This window comes from Podarcis erhardii, assembly GCF_964252035.2.
Source record: "Podarcis erhardii genome assembly, chromosome: 1".
Classification (NCBI taxonomy): domain Eukaryota; kingdom Metazoa; phylum Chordata; class Lepidosauria; order Squamata; family Lacertidae; genus Podarcis; species Podarcis erhardii.
Window position 1 is genome coordinate 91,283,430 of NC_138497.1, and position 20,623 is coordinate 91,304,052.

Sequence of the window (20,623 nt, forward strand, 5' to 3'; positions counted from 1 at the left end):
TTGTACTTTCTCAATTGTCTTGTCTTACAGATCTAACAATCTAAGTCAGAGCTGCAAAACCCAAATCACTGAGAACCATGACATTTTGATTAAATCCTAAGGCTACAAGCCTATGCATGTCTACTCAAAAGTGGGTCCCATTTAGTTCATTGGGACTTGCTCATGGAAGTTGTGTGCAGAATTGCAACGTAAAGTAGGAAAGCATTTCTGACATATTTTTAACCCAATGCTCTCTTTTTTTATCCTATTCTTTGTTAACTTGTCCCACCCTGCCTGTAAGATTTGCTCTGTACTCTGTGCTATCGTTAGGTAATTTTGGACTCTGGGATTAATGATCTTACAGGTGCTCCCACTTTAAATGTTAACTGTATTACTTCAAAATGTGGTAAACTGGCCCAGTGGCATTTAAGGCTCCCCAATCTGCAGGGTGGGGCCCTGGACTTTTCCTCTAAAGTCCTATTCTGATGGCTCCATTGTCAGAACCCCTTAGTGGACTCTTTTATTCACAGTTCTCTCTGCACTGCCATTTCTGCTATCTCTTTTACCTGTTGCCTTTTAATTCCTCTCACACTCAAGCTCTCTGCCTGCATCAACACATGCTTTTCTGTGCTCCCACTTCTCGTCTCTTGGATTGCCTTACCAGCATCTGGTGATTTGATTTTCAGACATTAGCAAGTGATACAGTGCCCGCCTCCGTGATGAAAAGCTTCACCTGTTGATTCCTACATGCCAAGCTGCAGTTAGAAGAACGTCAGATACCCGTGTCAGTCTGCTTGCTTGGGTTTCTGGCCCGTTGACTATTACAGTGGTACATCGGGTTACATACACTTCAGGTTACAGACTCCGCTAACCCAGAAATAGTGCTTCAGGTTAAGAACTTTGCTTCAGGATAAGAACAGAAATTGTGCTCCAGCATCACAGCAGCAGCAAGAGGCCCCATTAGCTAAAGTGGTGCTTGAGGTTAAGAATAGTTTCAGGTTAAGTACGGACCTCTGGAATGAATTAAGTACTTAACCCGAGGTACCACTGTACCACTATTACTTCTCCTTTCTTCCATTAGTCCCGTTGGTTATGGGCAGCCCTCTGAGGATGATACAGGAGTGGACTCGGTAAACCAAGCTATTTCACCCCCCCCCCCAAAGATGGGGGAAATAGCTCCAGTTTTTCCTTGCTGAATTCCAAATTTAGAGTTCTCTAATTCCTCTACAAAACCTTAACCCCGTCCCTTTAAATTGTTGTTTTTATGATGCTGTATTTTGGGCACCACTGAAAAGAGGCCTATAAATGAACTAAATGAACTAAACTTTACTGAGAGTAGCAATAATTGTAGCAGAGATTGCTCCCAATGGTCTGTTAAAAAGTCAGGTAGACAACTGCAGTAGGTCTGCAGGCCTTATGTTCTGCAGGCCTCATTTGAGATAATGGAGACAAATCATTCAAATGTGAAATGGGAGGAAATGACATTTGGACTTTCATTTTTCACAGAGCTGTTTTACTAATTGATGAATTGCCAACATCCATCTGGGTGGATGTTTCTGTTCCTTTAAGAGGGCAACTGGTGGGGAGGGATTAGCAGATATAAATAATCCCATTCACTTTATAGCTACTATTAGTTTCATAAACTAATAGAAAAATTGCAATTTATAAGTTCCATGCCGCCTCTGCTCTCATTGTCCCAAACATGCACACATATGAACACATACACATACAATCCAAGAATGGTCCAACTGTGTGAATAACGGATTGTTTTTACCATGATGGAAAAAAGGGGGGAACTACAGAGAGATTTAATGTGTGTTGCGGCAATTTCAGGGGAATTTAAAGCCTCCCCTCCCACAATGTATGGTCCTAGTCTGGACCAGAGAGCCCTTTGTTGGCTATTTACTTCCAACAACAATGTGCAATTTCCTAGTTGCATAATAACATTATGTTGTGTTCATCCCTCAGTTGCAATACTAGACAGTATCTTTCTTGTTTGTGCTGTGTATGTTCCATGTCAAACCACTAGCAGGTTCCAGTTAGGGACAAATAGGGACAGTTAGCTGAGACCAGGCAAGCAAGCAACTCAACAAGCAACTAAGCAGTGATATCACAGCTGTGACTACCTCCCAAATCCATGAAATGGGGCCAACAGAATTAGCAAGGTATCCACAGGGATGGGAACCTTGGGGCCCTCCAGATGCTGTTTGACTACAACTCCTATCACCACTGACCATTGGGTTGTGCTAGCTAGGGATGATGAGAGCTGTAGTTCTACACCATCTGGAGGGCCACAGGTTTCCCATCCCTGCATTAAAGGGAGGTTTGTGGATTGCTAAGCATACAAAGTGTTTTAAGGTTGGGATTGGAATAATGGTAACAGTTCTATAGCCAAACTGAAGAAGATCAAAAGGTAGTACTATTCCCTTGATCAGAAGTGGGGAGACCTTTCTAACCCAAGGACTGCATCACCTCATGGCAAACCTTCTAGATGCTGCAGTAGAAGGCAGAGCCAGAAGCAAAAGAGGAGATGGCCAGAAGCAAAAATGGAGAGCAGTGGATGTGACATGCTTGTACAGTTGCCCACCACATCTCTCCGCCCAGGCAAGCAAGGGGCAAACTCACACTTCAAAGACACATTCCAGCACTTGAGGGAGGCACAGTGCAAAGCCAGTGAGAGATAAGGCCTGGGGAGATTCCTGGGGGCATTTGGCTTGGCTTTCTTCAGTTGTGGGGGACACTCCCAGAAAAAAGGCTGGAAGATCCCCAAACACAGTATATATTGTACTCCCTCCCTCTCAGCTTTTGATGGCATCTTCTCCTCTGCACCACAGGAGCTCAGGGGAGGTGGACACAGATAGGCAGAGCTGCAGATCTATGTGGCAATGATACAAGATTTTAAAACTTGATGAGTATAAAAAAAGGCTCGCATATTCCTTTCCGTTTCTTTTGGCATCACCTGAGGCTTGAGGCTTCTCACTCCAGCGAACCGCTGGGGACACAAATCCTGATGGCAGTGCTTGACAGCTATGAATATTTCCATATAGTTTATAGATGCATGAGAAGATGTGGGTTGGGCATATTTGGAGGAAGCTGCCTTTGGTTATTTGTAGATGGAAAAAATGTCTTTAAATTGGCCTAATGAAAACAACCTTTAAGGTCTGAAATAATAATGTGCTTGTGCTCAGATTTTCAGAATTTGCCTGACTGTTGAGATACACAAACAGACAGGGAGAAAGGCTGCACACACAGAGGAAAATATTGTCATGGTGAAATGGAATGTCTGAACACCTAAAGCAGGTAATTGAACAATGTTATGGTCACCCTTTTTGCAAAGCATCATACTGAGAAAATATTAGCTGGGCAGCTAAGCCACAGGGCATTTTTAAAATAATTCTGTTTATTAAGAGATTTTCTTCCTTTGTATCACAGAAGTGAAGTAATAGAGGAAGAAAAGAAACTACATTTCTTCCAAATCCTTATGAGATTCCCTCCACCTTCAGGCAATTTACATGAAGAGTGGAAAACCCCAAAGCCACTTTTGATCTTTTATTTAATTTGTTGCTCTCAAATGCCCTAGATAAGTTTAATTCTGTTCCCACATACCATGATAAATCTGCAGAAAACCACCTGCATTTCAAGGAGGCATCTTTTCTTTCATTGCAAACCTTATATTAAGAATCTCTGCTACTATTTCAGTTACACTAGGGACTGGGGATCTGTCACGTTCAGTTTCTTATTTTTCCAACATCAAATTCAGACGATTTATTTATTTATCATTTATTTATTACATTTGTACACCGCTCTGCATCTGAAGACCACAGGACAGTTCACAACATAAAAATGCAAAATGTTTCTTGGTCAGTTCTGGGAACCACCCTGAGATCTTCGGCTGAAGAGTGGTATACAAATTTGATATTAGTTTTAATCCTCAAGGAGGTGGTTGTTTGAGAGTTATAGCAACCTTCTTTAAGGGTGCTGGGAACCCACTTTCAAAGAGGCTTGCTCTCTCCAGGTCAGCTTATTGGTGTTGACAAGGAACCCTGCTTGTATATATCAATTCAGAACACCTTTTAAAATCCTGATTGTTCCTTCCTCACTGTTTCTATACTTGCCCCACACTTGATATCATATATGAAATCATGCATGAGGCAGGTGGGTGTGGTTTGTAGGAAATAGCCTTGCGAGCCAAACCAGGCCCACTGAGTCCCACAGGGCCAGACGTTCCTCAGCCCTGTGGTGTCTAAGGTTGTAGCATTATTCCAGAATACCACAGATCCATAGTAACACAAAGTCTGTATCATGCCACACCTATATAATGTAACAAAGGGGAATGAATAGCAATAGCTTAGCAATGTGTGCCAGAGCCAGTGTGGTGTAGTGGTTAAGAGCGGTAGTCTCATAATCTGGGGAATCGGGTTCGCGTCTCCACTCCTCCACATGCAGCTGCTGGGTGACCTTGGGCCAGTCACACTTCTTTGAAGTCTCTCAGCCCCACTCACCTCACAGAGTTTTTGTTGTGGGGGAGGAAGGGAAAGGAGAATGTTAGCTGCTCTGAGAGTCCTTAAAGGGAGTGAAAGGCGGGATATCAAATCCAAACTCTTCTCCTTTTTCTCCTTCTTCTTCTTCTTCTTCTTCTTCTTCTTCTTCTTCTTCTTCTTCTTCTTCAATGTGTATTAATCTCATTCTCATAGCACTGCGCACAAGGAAACAAATTGGATTGTTGTTGCTGTCCTTCCTGTTACAATGTGTTTTCTTTTAAAAACTCTGTTCCAGCTCAAGTGCACACTTTTTGCTGAGAGTTAAACCAAGAGCTTGACAGGTAAGAATGAGCAGGTGAGCAAGTGAACTCCTGACCTTTTCTTTCAGTGACCTGAGGAGCTGCAGAAAACAAAACTCTAAACCTGGTGCTCATCTAATTGGAAACCAGCTGAAGAGGCAACCGATATCCAGCAGTCATCACACCCGAGTCAACTAATTAGGTGCATGACTCTATGTCAGGGTAAAAAAAACAAAGGCTTGGTCTAGCCCATTTGCCATTCTCGTTCAGTGTAAATTCTCTATAGAAAAACAAACACATAGCCTTCCTTAATGTATCTCCTGGCCTGAGGTTGAAAGCCTTGACCTAACATTGTCTTTGTGACTGGACAGATTAGCAACCTGACTATTGCACTCCCGTGAACCCTAATCATTAAAAACACAATTCAAAGCTCTGTTTTCCTGAAGCTGCAGGATTTCCTAAATGTTTTGTTTGTATATTTTTAGTTGCTTCCTGTTGTTAGGTGTTATTTAATGACATGGCTGCATGTTCTGATGAATGCTGTAGGAATAACAACTGTTTAACTATTTGTTCATTTTAAACCATAAAGTGGACTGTTTGAGTTCTCGCTGTCCCTCCTGCTGCTCTTTGCCATGGCCACAAGCCCTTCCTTTATTATATATGGCTAGTTGTTTCTCCAGCATATATCTTCTATTCAGTAGGACCTTTATTCTCCTGATCACAAAGGGAGTAGAATCCGTTCAACCTGAGAATCCAAACCCCACAAGGAGGAACTGTGATGACTTGGCCTCCCATCTTGAGCGATAGGAGCTTCCTAGGTGCCCTGCAATCTTGACACGCTTTTGAAGAGCAGCTCTATGCTAGACTACATGTCACAGTCACCAAACGAATCAGTGCCCCCATGACAAGTTCTCTGCCCCCCTCAGTAACATTTTGACATTTATGAGCACTTAAAACCTGAAGTGCTGTCCACAGGCTGTGAATATCCCTGGTTCCAAAGCACACTAATTTGATTTCATAGAAGGAACACTGAAGGAAATCGCCATGGGCCACCTGGCACATTGGGAAATGTATTTAGAAATGCCCTGTGGAAGTGTTGCAAAGCAACAGCATTTCTCTTCTTCCCAGAATTGACAAAGAAACACCAGGGCACCGAGCCTGCAATTTTATTTTCTAAGTTATAATGTATAAAGAAAACCACAACTTGAGTATACTTTTGGTCACCTGTAACAAAGGGAAAAAAATAAGGTGCTATGCTTGAAGGTCTAATCATGCTGTCCTGACAAAACGTTTCCTCTGAACATATGTGTGGAGCTTTTTGCTTCCGATGGCGGGTAGCAAAAATAGGCTGATGGGAGGAAGAGGCAAGTCATGTCTGGATCTGATGCTGAAAAGTCAGAATTTGAACTAAACTTAGAAGTGCCACACAGAGTTGGCAGAATTCGGAAGAAGCCTTAGATGGACAAACTGCATGTTCATGGGCAGAGGGAGTTATATATTCAATCTGGGTGGATTTCCTGCTGTTCCCCTACAGTCCCCAGGTGGGTTACACCATTAAAACAACTTGCAATCACATTGACCAATGTGGTGGCTAGTGATGATGCTGGCTGGGGATGATGGGAGTTGAAGTACACAGGTTCTCTATCTCTGTATAGAGCAGGCATAGGCAAACTTGGCCCTTCAGACGTTTTGGGACTACAACTCCCATCATCCCTAGCTAACAGGACCAGTGGTCAGGGATGATGGGAGTTGTAGTCCCAAAACATCTGGAGGGCCGAGTTTGCCTATGCCTGGTATAGAGGCTTTCTACACCAATGGAAGGCAGTACAGGCAGAAATGGAGCAGTTAGTGCTATAGGTACATTTCTGAAGACTAATATTGAATAATATCTACTTTTTACTCATTCCACACATTTTTAACTGATCACCCAAAAAAGGTAAGCATTTCTCATAGACTGAGCAGTTGCCACTACTGATTTTCTGTTGGTATTAAAAAAAACAACCCACAATTAAAAAAAAAATCATTCCTAAAAGTGAGGGCTACACAGTGATCATGACAATTATGATAATAAGAAACCAACAGCAGCGGAATAATTAAATCAAGAGAACATACTGTCTTTGTTAATTAGTTGCCGGTTATAAATCTAAAGCTGTGTTTCTATGCGTGTTTAAGTAGAAAAAAAAATCACACACCAAATGAGGGTTTGCTTACAAACATATGCTTATATGTTCAAATAGTTACCCATCATGTTAGTGTGGCAGCACCTACAGTTTGGAACTCTTTGCCCATTGACACCTGGCAGGTGTGTTTGCTGTGCTCTTCTCAGTGCCTGCTTGAAACACTTTTGCTTAGGCCAACCTGTCTGGACAAGTGGGTGCGGACATGTTTTAATCTATTTTACCATCAATTTTAATTATTGCTAAATGTTTTTAACCATTTTCCTGATAATTTCAACATTTACTGTTAAACCACCTCAGAGGTTTTATTAGAATCAGGCAGCATATAAATTTTAAATAAAATGAATAACACATATCAGATAAGGGCCATTGCTCAGCAGCAGGGCACCCGCTTTAGCTGCAGCAGTTCCTGGGTTCAATCCCCAGCAAATCCAGGTAGACTCTACGTGGGGCTGCCCTTGAGACTGACCCAGAAATTCCAGCGGGTACAGAATGCTGTGGCGAGACTCCTTATGGGGTCCTTGCTGTGGGATCACATTCACCCAGTGCTATACCAGCTGCGCTGGCTCCCGGTGGAGTACAGGATTAGGTTTAAGGTGCTGGTTTTAACCTTCAAAGCCCTATACGACCTAGGACGCTCGTACCTATGGGACCACCTCTCCTGGTATGTCCCACAGAGGACCTTACAGCCTTCAAATAAAAACATCTTGGAGATCCCGGGCCACAGGGAGGTTAGGCTGGCCTCAACCAGAGCCAGGGCTTTTTCGGCCATGGCCCCGATCTGGTGGAACGCTCCGTCACAAGAAACTAGGGCCCTGCGGGACTTGACATCTTTCCGCAGGGCCTGCAAGACGGAGCTGTTCCACCAGGCCTTTGGCCAAGGCACAGTTTGACCCCCTCCTTCTTTAATCCTCATAGAACTCTAGCCCAATGGTTGCCACTAATTTGATTTTAGAAGGTATTTCAAGTAATTGATTGTGATTTTATGTAAACTGTGTTATTTTACTGTTGTTAGCTGCTCTGAGCCCGGCTTCAGCTGGGGAGGGTGGGATATAAATATTTTTTTTAAATTATTATTATCATCATCATCATCATTATCATTATTATTATTAGAGCTTCGAAAAACTCCTGCTTGAAAACCCCGGGAGCTGATCCAGTTAGTGTAGACCAGTGTTTCTAGCTGTTTCCAGACTACAGTTCCCATCACCCTTGATCAGTGGTTTTGCTAGCTAGGGATGATGGGAGTTGTCTTCCAAAAACAGGTTGGAGACCCAAGTTTGGGAAACACTGGTGTAGACATTACTGAGCTAGAAGGACCAATGGATCTGACTTTGTAGAAACCAGTTTCCAGTTGCTACAATGAGTGAGATATTCATCCCTTTGGGTGCATCCTTGATAAAATAACAGATCTTATATTGTACCAAAAGTAGTGGAGAGATCAGTTCCACATGAGAGATGAATGACATAAAATTAGCAAGATTAGATGCCAGGGGCTAAATCAACACAATTAGATGGAAGGGACTAAAAGGTCAGTGCATTTCAAAAGGTTGATATTTATGTTATGCTTTCCTGTTGATGGACTTTGAATGTGCTTTTGCTGCTGTCTATTTTTACACTTACATTGTTTTAGTCTGCTGGTCCTGTTTTCTCTCGCTCTGATGATTTTTAGAATTGTTCTGTTTTAGATTATGTTTCTTATTATTTTGTTATTTGTAATGTTATAGATGTTGCAAGGTTTTGGAAGGCAGCCTTTGAATGCGGCAAATAATAAGTAAATAAGGCAACTGGGTGGCAAATACACAGCACAAACTTGCCTTTCTGAAGAACAGAATTTGCTAAATTTCAGGAGAGATTGGTTCATTCTGTCTTCTGCCTCACCCTTGGCTGCACAGCAGAGAGCATCCACATTCTTCTCAGCTTTCAGGTTTCCCCCTGACAGGGATACTGTCACTAGTTGCTTCTGACACCACTTGGATAGACATATTGAGATGCTCCTTGCCTGTGCAGCTTCCACACAAATAGTGGAGGCCTGCAGAGATTTTCAGAGCTGTGTGGAAAGACACCTTGGCCCCATCCTGACCTTTTCCAGCATGGCAGATCAGGAGGTTGATTTGCTCTGTTAGATTCCTCTCCATCACTCCATATGGAGCTATATTCTGCCTCTCTTTTCTCTCTTCTCTATCTGTGAAGTTTATGGTCTAGGTAACACATGGGTAGGGTAACGTGTGCAATCCATTATTAACCCTTTCTATTCTGTATGCTTCAGCAGTGGCATTTCAAGCTGCAAAACCATTTTGTTCCTTCAGAAATCATTTTATGTTGGTGTGTGATACCTTCTTCCCATATTTTTTTGTGTGCTCTCTCTCTCTCTCTCTCTCTCTCTCTCTCTCTCTCACACACACACACACACACAATTGCTGCAAAGTTGTGGTTATTGTTAAAGCAGGCAAACTAATACTGCTTCCATATTGGGCAGTTCTATGCTTTCCAAAGTTAGTCAGGTATCCTTAGCCAATGCAGTTCTGCCTGTGTGTTCCCAATGGGCTCCAGTTAAGATCCCAAGAGTAGTATTGCTAATCCCTCCCAAATTAGCTTCTTTGCCACTACAAGTGCAAGACAGGTGTGCAGGAATGCTAGCAAACCTGACAACAGAAGGGAACACAGAGTTGTGAATCCTAACCAGCCAGAATGTTGTTTTCTCAGCTAGTATCAAGAATTCAAGGATGTGAAGCTCAAAACAAAACAAAACAGTTATGTTAAACATCAGCAATATTTGTAGTATAGTATACATGTATGTGCTATGAACTTAATAATTTCCTTCATATATCTGACCAAAGACCATCTGTTCCAGTATTATATTTCAGTTGTAGCTAGATCCAGAGGGAAACTTAGAATGGATACCCCATTTTTTGTTCAAGCACCTGGTGCCCAGATTTAAGCTGTTAATAGCGATTGACAGGCATTCTCCATGAATGGGTTTAATTCATTTGCTGGGGGTATGTAAAGAAACTGACACTGAGGACAGTGCCGAATCTGAAGTTATGGTGTGTATCTCCCTACCTGCACAATGCAGGGATGGGAAACCTGAAGCCCTGCACTTCTTACTGGACTACAAGTACCATCATTCCTAACTACAGTGGTACCTCGGGTTAAGTACTTAATTCATTCTGGAGGTCTGTTCTTAACCTGTAACCGTTCTTAACCTGAGGGCCTCCCGCTGAGCTAATGGGGCCTCCCGCTGCTGCCGCGTGATTTCTGTTCTCATCCTGAAGCAAAGTTCTTAACCCTAGGTACTATTTCTGGGTTAGCAGAGTCTGTAACCTGAAGCATCTGTAACCTGAAATGTCTGTAACCCGAGGTACCATTGTATTGGAGATGGTGGTTTGTGCTGATGAGAAGTTTAATGTTCCCCATCTCTGATATAATGAAATAGGCTGCTTAGGAGGTGCCTCAATCAGCCTTAATCAGTTAGCAAGTCAGGGATGGACCACCTCTTGGAAGGGTTTTTCCATCTTCCCATCCCTAGAGTGATCTACCATCAACCATTCTAGTCTGAGTAAATGTTGGTTCCGTACAACTCAATGTGTTTTAATGTTTCTTGTAAGCTACCTCCTTATAAGTATTGTACGCTGAACAGAGTATACTAGTTGGATCTGTCATGGTATCAGATCAGAATGGCAAGGCGGATGCAAACTTTTCTCATGGTGCATACTTTTTTCATAATTATATGAAGCTAGGAATATCATTAAAGCTTTCACCATTTAATGAAGGATATCTTGTTTCAATAGCTTCAGGAAGCAGCTGTCCATGGGAAAGAGTAATTACTTTTAGTGAACCTACTACTGGTGACCAGTGAGTGAGTCTATCCAATAGCTAGTATCTACCTAGTAACTATGTTGGAACTGGAGGTAACTCTCATGTAACAATGGCTGTCACATAAAGCAAGCTCACCCAGCAATGCCAGGGTTTGGGTCAAGTGACATTTGGCAAACTTAATCAGTGTCTCATTGATTATTTCATCAAGAAAACTTTGCTCACACTGCAACTAGATTATGATGGATGCACTATGAAAATACTTGTGATGGATTCCAGAGTTTATTGGAGCAAAAACTGACATAAATGCAATATAGGGACCATTTTCAATGTACCTAAATGGCTGTGTGATTTTCAATCATGTCTTGCTCCCACAGCTGTCTCTGTTTGATAATATTAATCATTTCTATAGGACTTTCCAATGTACAAAGTGCTGTACAGTTTTTATCACATTTCTCATTGTCCTGCCCAGAGGAAATATTTGAACCTGGATCTCTCACATCAGAAATCAATAAACTACCCACCACAACATATAGGACAACATATAGAAAGTAACAAATGAATGAGTTGAGTACCTAAATTAACTAGTGAGGTGAGGTCCACATAGCCACCTGTGAGGATAGGTGTTCTTTATCATGCCACCTGTCCTGGGCAGTAGCTCAGGCTCCAGCCTAGAAGAAGAGGAGCCTGACAGATCAGAGTGACCAGCATCAAATGCCACAGAAGAGCTAGACCGGGGGTAACCCTGCAGATGCTGCTGCACTGAAACTCCCTTCAACAGCTGACAACTAGTCATGTAGTTTAGTCAAGGTTTTACCATTGTTCAAATGTCCATATAAGCCAGGGCTCCAAGCAAATTTTCCTATCTACCACCCTACCAATTTTGCATTCTGGCAGTTTGGCAACCTGATGAGGATGCAAATCATTCCTTCAGAATGTTTAGATTTCTTTTCTTTTCTTTTTTTCCCTTTGTGAGCTTGGGTCATGTGTAGAAACCTCCTTGTGTTCAACTGTTAGCACACATCAGGGTAATCATTGCTCAGTCCAGTGTTTTTCACTCTCTCACTCATCCCCTCATCATTCCATTCACTCATCAGCAACAGTACATCACAAATAACCACACCTGTCCACAGAAATCAGATTGGATAAGCACAGAGGGAATATAATAATTTGCTTTTTCTGAAAAGCATGCCCACTCAGAAGTCTCATTAAGTTCAATGGAGCTTACACCCAGGCAAGTGGGCACAAGACTGCCACCATCAATCCTTTCTGGAACTGTATTGAAGCAGGAATAGGTGTTTTTATTTTCTTCCCCCTTTTCTTTGACCTTGAGTTTCTTTCTTTAAAGAGATCAACCCAGTTCCCTTTTCATTATAAACTGGGGAAATCTAGCTTGTTTCATGTGGGTTTTTTGTTTGTTTGTTTTTGCATTGATGGCTGAGGCTGCAAACACAGAGTGGGGTTTATTCTTATTACATGTCTGGTATATTGCTTTGTATAGGAGGTTTCCATACTATTTGGAAGATAATGTCTGTGGTGGGGCAGGGGAATGGAGGACATAGAAAGTTGTTTCACAGCAGCTACACATCAACTTTCTAGTTCCAATGTCCATTGAAGAAAGAATTAAACATGTGCAAGTTTTCTCCAAATTTGTGCCTTTGGATCTGGGCTTCATATCTTTTAAGTAATGGGCCTGGCTGCAAAAATTAGGCAGAAAGAGAATTCTCAGCTCTCTTGCAATCCAATTGTAACCCTATGCTCTAAAAATTATATAACTCAAGGAACATGTTATGTAGGACTGCTGAAGATGCAAACAAAAATAACAGGCTGTCCTTATCATTAGCTAGGATAAGATGACAGTTTTCTGGTACCATTTAAGAGCAGCAAACTGTCAATTATTTGGCTTGTTATAATAGCATAATAATATTTTTCCATCACTGGAGGTACTGATGCCCATCTGTTGTCATTTGGATTTTCTGCTTAGAGCACTGATATATCTGTGACAGGATTTAGTTTAGTTACTAGCCACCATAAAACATGTTTACCTTACAAGGAACTGTATCCGTAGCAAGCAGCAACATAGTGTGGAGTTGTAATTTCTTCATGCTGCTCTTCTTATAATGTAGTAATTATCACTCATTACCAATTTCCAACACAGTTCTGGAGAGGGTCACAGTGAACATTCATGCATTTTGCAAAGGCATGGGGTGTAACATGCCGTGTTTTTCTTACCTTGGAATATTGATTGCCTTACTGTAATGTATGTTGGAGCCCTAATAAGAAAAGGAGGGTGGGGAAGCAAACTTGGATGGTCTAGAGCAGTTTATTAGTAAGGCTGAGGGGAAATAATGAAGCAGAGCAGAAATAATTACAGTTAGCACATATTTAATTGATGTGAGAATGATAAGTAACACTGTGAATATTTGGACAGATTTGTTAAAGTGTCTGGCACAGTTTCTCAACTCTCCAGTAGGGCTTTAAATAAGACATTTAAATGGAAGCCTGCATTTTTAACCCATTGTAAACAAAGAAAACATGCAGAAGTGGGGAGGGGGTGTCTCAGAAATGTCCCTGTAACACTGCAGCATTTAGAATGCATTTCTTGGATATTGCCTTTGTCTACTGCATTTGTAAGGACTTCCTATGTCAGCAACATGTAGCCATGCACTGTCAGTAGCGGGTGCTGAGAAATTAAGCACAGTTTACTAAGAGTGCCTGCAGACTGTCACTATCTTTTGGGAGGAATTCAAGCGCATGCCAGAAATTAAGTTTTCTGCAATTAAAGTGGACTAAAGGGCTCTGTTACCCTAGCACAACTTTTCTTTTTTTCAAGGTTTCCCACTTTGACCGTCCAGAGAAATATTTGAAGTCAATTTGTTCAGGACCTTTTCTGTGGGGTTTCAGACTTGTGGTTTATATATATACAGTTATGAACAGTATGACCTTAAAATTCTTATAACAAGCAGCATATAAATACTTTTGTATAAACAAATAAGCAAGTTTTGCATAGGCAAATCAGGATGAATGCTAGATAAACAGGTCATCTGAAGGAGCCCTAACTTGAAATCACTCAGGATATTGAGAATGTTTTAAGTATGCACCTAAAAATGTTAATGGTTTAGAGATATACTCTTGTGAGGCCTGCAGGTATCTGCTGTGTACACTCTGTGATACAATTTGCTTTGATTTGATGTGTGAAGAGGACTCTTCTGTACAAAAAACCCCAGAAATTTCAAATGTAAGGTAATGTCTATCCTCATATCAACCTGTCTATGCAATGAGGTCATCTTTAGAGGCTCTCATTCAGATGCCCCTGTCATCCGTGTGAGTCCACCTTGCACATTTTTGTTTGTGCATAATACATTGACCACAACTGTGTTTCAACATGGGTGTCCTTTCTATAACAGAGTTGCAAATATTTTGGAGGCCACATAAACATAATCAAAGTAATGGTGAAAGGTTTCACTTATACACTAACAGAATGATAAAAGTGTCACATCAGAGAGATAAAGACAACACAAGCAGGGGAAGCAAACTGGGGGGGAAACTCCATTCATATTTTTTAAAACATAGACAGAACAACTCAGTTTTACAATTTCACTCTAAAATTCTGGCTAAAGTGGCAGTGAGCAAAATATCGTTTGCAAATGAAATACCTACATTTCAGAGTACAAAACAGTAATTCTGCATGTCTTTCACAGTCTTTGATGAAAGAGATTATACATACATATATATTTCTTCAAAAGTGCTGCATTTATTCCAATGTCCATTTCATGCTAAGGCAACTTTCACCATTATAACATAATTATAGTAGAACAAGAAATCCCTTATTGATGCCAAGATCTCATTTAAGTGTTTACATGTTTCCCAGTTAGATTGCACCTTGTATTTGATCTGGCTTTTGTTGTGGTTACTGATAGTTATCCTATCTCACTAATGCGTTTACTGAAATCTCATTACTGGAAGTGCATTTGTAAGAAAGCTAGGGAAGAAGGCATAAGCCCCTTGATTTGTGCAGACAGCAAGTGTGACAAACAACTTCGATAAACAGCACAAAGGGATAGATCCAGAAAAAAGAGGTCTAAAATGTTATGCACCAAAATGCTTGCATGGAGTAGGATAGCCATTTGTCCTACTTTGCAGAGTACAATCTCCCATTTGCCACAGGACAGTCCTCTGTTTGAAGAAGTCCTCTATTGGAAGAGCTATCTAGATCAGTTCAAAGGCAAAGCACCCTAAGGAGAAGGATACTCTTCTGAAGTTGTTCACCCATAGCTATCTCATGGACAAGAGGCTGAGTGAGCAGTCACTTCGCATAGTCACAGTCTTCCTCACAATGGCATGGATGTCTATTTAAATTATAGCAATTATTTCTAAATTATCTCCACATCTAAATTAGCAACTGCAGATATTATAAAAATTGGTGTGCCCTCCTTCATCCCTCATTTTGATGGTGATGTGGCCACCTTACTACTATGCCAGATGGGGAATGGGTTACAATGAACTACCCCTGAGGATAGGTGAGGAGTTTTGAAGCTGAGATTAAGTTTACTATTTTCATTTCTGGCACAACTGTACAGAGCTGTTGTGGTTTTTAAACAATATTTTAATCTTACAGCCAACTACTGATAGCATCAGCATTGGATTACATCTCATTTGCAAGGAGAAATTATCTCGCTTACAACAGGCAAAGCTGTTTCAAAGCAAAACCCCTTGCTTCTCCAAGTGTTATTCTGCTTTCATTTCTCAAAGTGTTATTCTGCTTTCATTTCTCACTTGTGTGGTCTCCTCACATACGCCCCAAAGGGTGAGGTCAGTATTATGTGAAATTTACATGGTTAATGAACCTTTTACAAAAGCAAATGAAACAAAGCAATCACAAGCTGCTCACAGCTGAAAGCAAAACCATATAAGTGGGAATACCAATAAGTAAGATATAAGGGCCAACCATTTTCCTTGGAAAAGCACGCTGAAAATGTTTTGGAAACATTTGTTTGTACTAAAGAATTAACTATTTTTTCCTGAAAAGAAGAACTGGAAAAGCTGTGTTGAGAATAGGGATGTTGGAAGACATCGATTTCCATTCTACCCTGTTTCGGGGGGGGGGGGGGCAATGATATTCACTGGAATCAGGACATTGGAGGAATAAGCAAACATCAGCCATTTCTGTTCCTGTTTCCCCTGGAATTCTCCAACATCCAAAGTTGGGAAGAGAAGCAAGATGAGAGGTTATTAGTTTAAATCTTTTGGAGTCTTTTTTCCTGTGATAAAATGTTCTTTTTTCCAGTCCCAGGGTAAAGGTAAAGGTAAAGGTAAAGGGACCCCTGACCATTAGGTTCAGTCGTGACCGACTCTGGTGTTGCGGCGCTCATCTCGCTTTATTGACCGAGGGAGCCGGCGTACAGCTTCCGGGTCATGTGGCCAGCATGACTAAGCCTCTTCTGGCGAACCAGAGCAGCGCACGGAAACGCCGTTTACCTTCCCGCTGGAGTGGTACCTATTTATCTACTTGCACTTTGACGTACTTTCGAACTGCTAGGTTGGCAGGAGCAGGGACCGAGCAACGGGAGCTCACCCCATCGCAGTGATTCGAACCGCCGACCTTCTGATCAGCAAGTCCTAGGCTCTGTGGTTTAACCCACAGCACCACCCGCATCCCAAGTCCCAGGGTAGAACAGAGTAAACTCTAGTTAGTGGTCAGAAATGGCAAAGGACGTAGGAAGTGGCCTGGGGGTTGAGAAGATACTTTCATTTCCCTTTTGGAATACAGCAAAGGGATAAATACCCACATTCCTTAATATCTCCAGTGATGATTCAGCCCAGCCAGGTTTGAACATAGACTGTCTTAGTAAACATGTTAACTTTTCTTTTTCAGTTTTTTAAATAGGATTTTCTTATAAAAACTCCTCTGAAACTGAAATGGGATTATTGTTTTTCATCAACCTAAGACAATGGCAGCTCAACGGCAGCTGGATGTTAATATTTCATGTGGTGACTTTCATTCAGACCTGTCTCAACAGCATAATTGCATTTTGTCACCAATGTTGGAAATAACACTTATTAAACCTGGGGTGATGGCCACAGAGGGCCTTTCCACTATGTTTCAGAAACATCTGACTTTAAAGTTGAGTTAAGAATTTAGTATTTAACCTTTCTTCTGTTCCTTTGTTTTTGTTGTTCTTTTTTTACTGGGGGGAGGCTGACTTGCTAAGGATAGACTAATAGGTTCAGAAGCATTAAAAAGTGAGTTGAACCTTTCACCAAGGCATGAAACTGTTTTGACATGCAAAATAAAATATGAGTAATTGGTTTCGACTACTTTTGGGGGGCTTTTTAATTAACACTGGTCCAGGTTTCTTCAAGAAAAAGCTTTAGACAGTCTTCTTCCTCCCCCACAAATGATGCTTCTTATCCTCTTTCTGCAGACTACAAGGAGTCAGTCAATTTTGATTTCTGTGACATTACAGGACTGGGGAAGGGGAGAAAGAAGAGGGAAAACAGTTGTGGATGTTCATACATCCATGCTGTATTACTGAGACAAGGTAGAAAATTAACCTTCCCCCCATTATGAAAGTAGAACTAAATGTGATCCAATGGAGATGCTTAATAATACACCAGTGAAAGTAGAAGAGGAGTCAAGTCTTCTGGTCCCTTATTGTATGCTTTGGTTTCTCCTTGGGCATCAAATGCACACTTTCAAAGAAGACAAAAAGGCTGCTTGTGGTGTGGATGAGTGACTCACAAGAACTATAGGACAGCTATTTATTTTAAGTGTGCTTTCTTCACTTTTCTTAAAAGCAAACCAAAAAAGCTAACAATAAAAAGTATTAATGAAGAAAAACCAAGAAAGCAGTAAAAAGAACTTAATAAAGCAATACCACCACCCCAAAAATCCATTCCATTTCATTTACTGGTGTTCATTTCTAGGACCGCCAGTTGTAGCAGGAGCTATGCAATAAAGTTCTAGCAAAGACTCAGTAGCCAATGAGAAGCTTATATCCTCCCTCCTTTGCTTGGTCATCTGCTGGATCACTGATGGTAGCAGATTCTTCTCCCTCCTCTCAAGCAGACCTTTCTTCTTGAGGAGATCCCTGATGAGGAATGTTGTTGTTGTTGTTGTTGTTGTTGTTAATATGCCACCCATCTGAATGGGTTGCCCCAGCCACTCTGGGTGGCTTCCAACAAAATATTAAAACACAAGACTCCTGGCATCCATGCAAGTGCTCCTCTGCCATCTCTGGGCTTTCCACCAGTTCCACTGGCACTTTTGAGGACAGTTCTAGAAGGTGGAGAACCAGGGGTCAAGGTAGGACTTGAGATAGGGTACAAGACCTTCCACATCTACATTTATTTTGCAAAGATTTAATTTCTGTGCTTTGAATATTCTATGTTTGCCTCCCCCACACTTTCATACAATGGGATGAACAGTTTTCCTTTATTGTTTTCTACCCTTCCATGTAGTTGCTTAGTAAAAAGGAAATCTCCATGGATCTGGCTGAGTGCCAGCCTTCCCTGTGCATATCAGCCCCCATGCCTGGTTAGCTGTGAAGGTCACTACATCACAAATGGTGATTTGACAACCCTTCTTTCATGTTCTGAATCCGTGGAAATGGCAAAATGTCATTGAGACAATTGTTAACACAATGAATCATTGTCTTTTGAGTTCAGATGCTTTTGAACTCAAAGACAAATCAAATCTCGGATGAAATTTCTTGTGAAAGACCTCAGAAAACCACAAGGGAAAGGGTATCTGAGCAGCTTTTGACAAGCTAAGGATCCTCCTCTCTAAAACATGTAAGACTTCTTTCTAAGGAGCAATGCTGCCCTTTTCTTCCACGGAATCATTAACCGTTCATGAAAAGCTAACTACTATGAACTTTGGTACAAGTTGTGAAGAATCTGAAGGTGTGTTTCAAATGTATGTTAACACATCACGTTGGCTAAAGTGTCATACATCAGTATGAAGACTATTTTAGTTTTATAATGGCTTGTTCTTATAACCTAGATTCTGTTTCTGAAAGTTGATGCTATTACTGCTTGTCTTTCTGCCACCTTTCAGATTATCCATTGCCACCTACAGAACTGACTACTTGGCTGCCTTTTGCCACTTAAATTTATCTGACACAAAAAACTGAAATGGGGGAGAGAGAGAAAAGGGAACTGTGATGGAAATGCCAGTGACAGATTAACAATAAGTGATATGTATGCCATTCCCTATCATTTCCAGAAACAGGTCCTGCTGAATTCAGTGGGGCTTACTCCCAAGTAATTTATTTAACACTCCAGTCCAAAACATACAATTTGGGTGTAAATCCAGTTATTCAACTTATTTTCATAAAAGCATATAAGAATGATAATCTCTTTATCCCTTGTTAGGGAGACTGTAGTGACTTGCAGCACTACCAGTTAGGTTTATCTATGTGGATCAATTTGCCAAGGGGTATATAATGCCTGTCTGTCCATGCCCGTGAATCTACAAGAACTGTGGGTGACCCCCTACAAAAAGTAATTATATTCCATTTTGTTATATATTGCATTCATCATTATATATTTATATTTATTGTTTCTGCAATCTGTATCTGGAAAATTGGTGTGTCGGCTCCCTAAATAAGCATTAATAATCTCTTCTCTCATTAAAGAACCTTAACTTCAGGCATACTTGAGTTCTCCAAGGACAGCAGAAAAGAAAATTGATCATCTTTTCTTCAAACAAGGTTCAATTGCCATAAAATTGGAACTGGGGGGGGGGGAATCTCTGCACTATAGAAATATAATTGTGCTTGGAGAATTTTCAAAACAACTTCTTGGAAACATATGAAACAAGTTAAATTATCTGCTTCGTTTGCACTGTTTACATGAGGGGGGAAATTAAAAAACACTCGACTAGATACTTTATTCTAAAACAGCATAATATTAAATAATTGCTGAAGGACCCCAGCAGTTTTTTTTTTGTATTCTGATTTGACAATATTACTATGGATTGTGCATGTGGATGTGTGCATGCACATGATGTGTGTGAGAGAAACAAAGCTTTTGGCCACATTTACACCTAGGATTCCTTTGTGGGTCACATGCCACTGGTCAAAAAGCATGTGCTGTGAAATGTGGCCACCTCCATGCACACCTCTCATAATTCTGGGAGGTAGGATTTGAACCTGTGGCCCCAGATGGCCATTTCAGGATAATATTCCATGTCTGAACACAATTTCCCCACATTTCTATTTCCCCTCTTTATTATTTCCTCTGCATCAGAAACATATGCCACATACTCCATTATATTGCACCAGAATCCAACGGAATTGAGGAACAAATGAATGTATAAACAAATGCACCACTGCTGCCATCAAGTTCTTAGGCGTATTGGGAAAGGGGGCATAGGAAATCACCTGAGGGAGCTGGTGCAGGCCCTAGTAAGGAGGGGTTAACCTCCTCTGCAGTAAAAGATTGGTTGTTACCAGGTTTTGTCCCTTTAGTTCTGTGTAGTTTTCTTCTTTTATATCTAGTCAGATACTGATGGGAACCCTGGGTTTTGGATAGCCTCGCTTATACGAACTGCAAAAGCAAATGGAATGCCCATTGGAATAAGCATTGGAATATGCACCCAGCTGTAACTATATCTATGGCTTTCAGTGATGTGTACATCTAGAGACATATGTTGAATGGGCAACCAAATATAGATGCTCTGCTTTGCTTTCCAGGGGATGCAAATTAAGATGGGCATCACAGTGTTCATCCCCATTTTAAAAACACAAGGTTTCAGTATGTTCAATAAATTCATATAAGCAATAGTTTTTCAGTGCAATCCTATGGACATTTACTCAGAAAAAAGTCCAGTTGATTTCTATGGACCCTACTCCCAGATATACAGATACAG

At 41.1% G+C, this 20,623-nt stretch overlaps 1 long non-coding RNA gene across 3 annotated transcripts; it reads left to right on the forward strand.

Annotated features, from left to right (window-relative positions):
* Positions 1–204: 204 nt before the first annotated feature.
* Positions 205–19,633, forward strand: LOC309337438. 3 transcript variants are annotated; one of them, XR_014154299.1, is made up of 5 exons: positions 322–763; positions 3,168–3,279; positions 4,849–4,961; positions 19,126–19,254; positions 19,389–19,633. It is a non-coding gene; the product is annotated as an uncharacterized lncRNA (long non-coding RNA). The 3 variants fall into 3 exon arrangements; XR_014154298.1 differs by lacking the exons at positions 19,126–19,254; positions 19,389–19,633 and adding an exon at positions 205–275 and having other exon boundaries at positions 666–763; positions 4,849–5,222; XR_014154300.1 differs by lacking the exons at positions 19,126–19,254; positions 19,389–19,633 and having other exon boundaries at positions 4,849–5,222.
* The last annotated feature ends 990 nt before the right edge of the window (positions 19,634–20,623 follow it).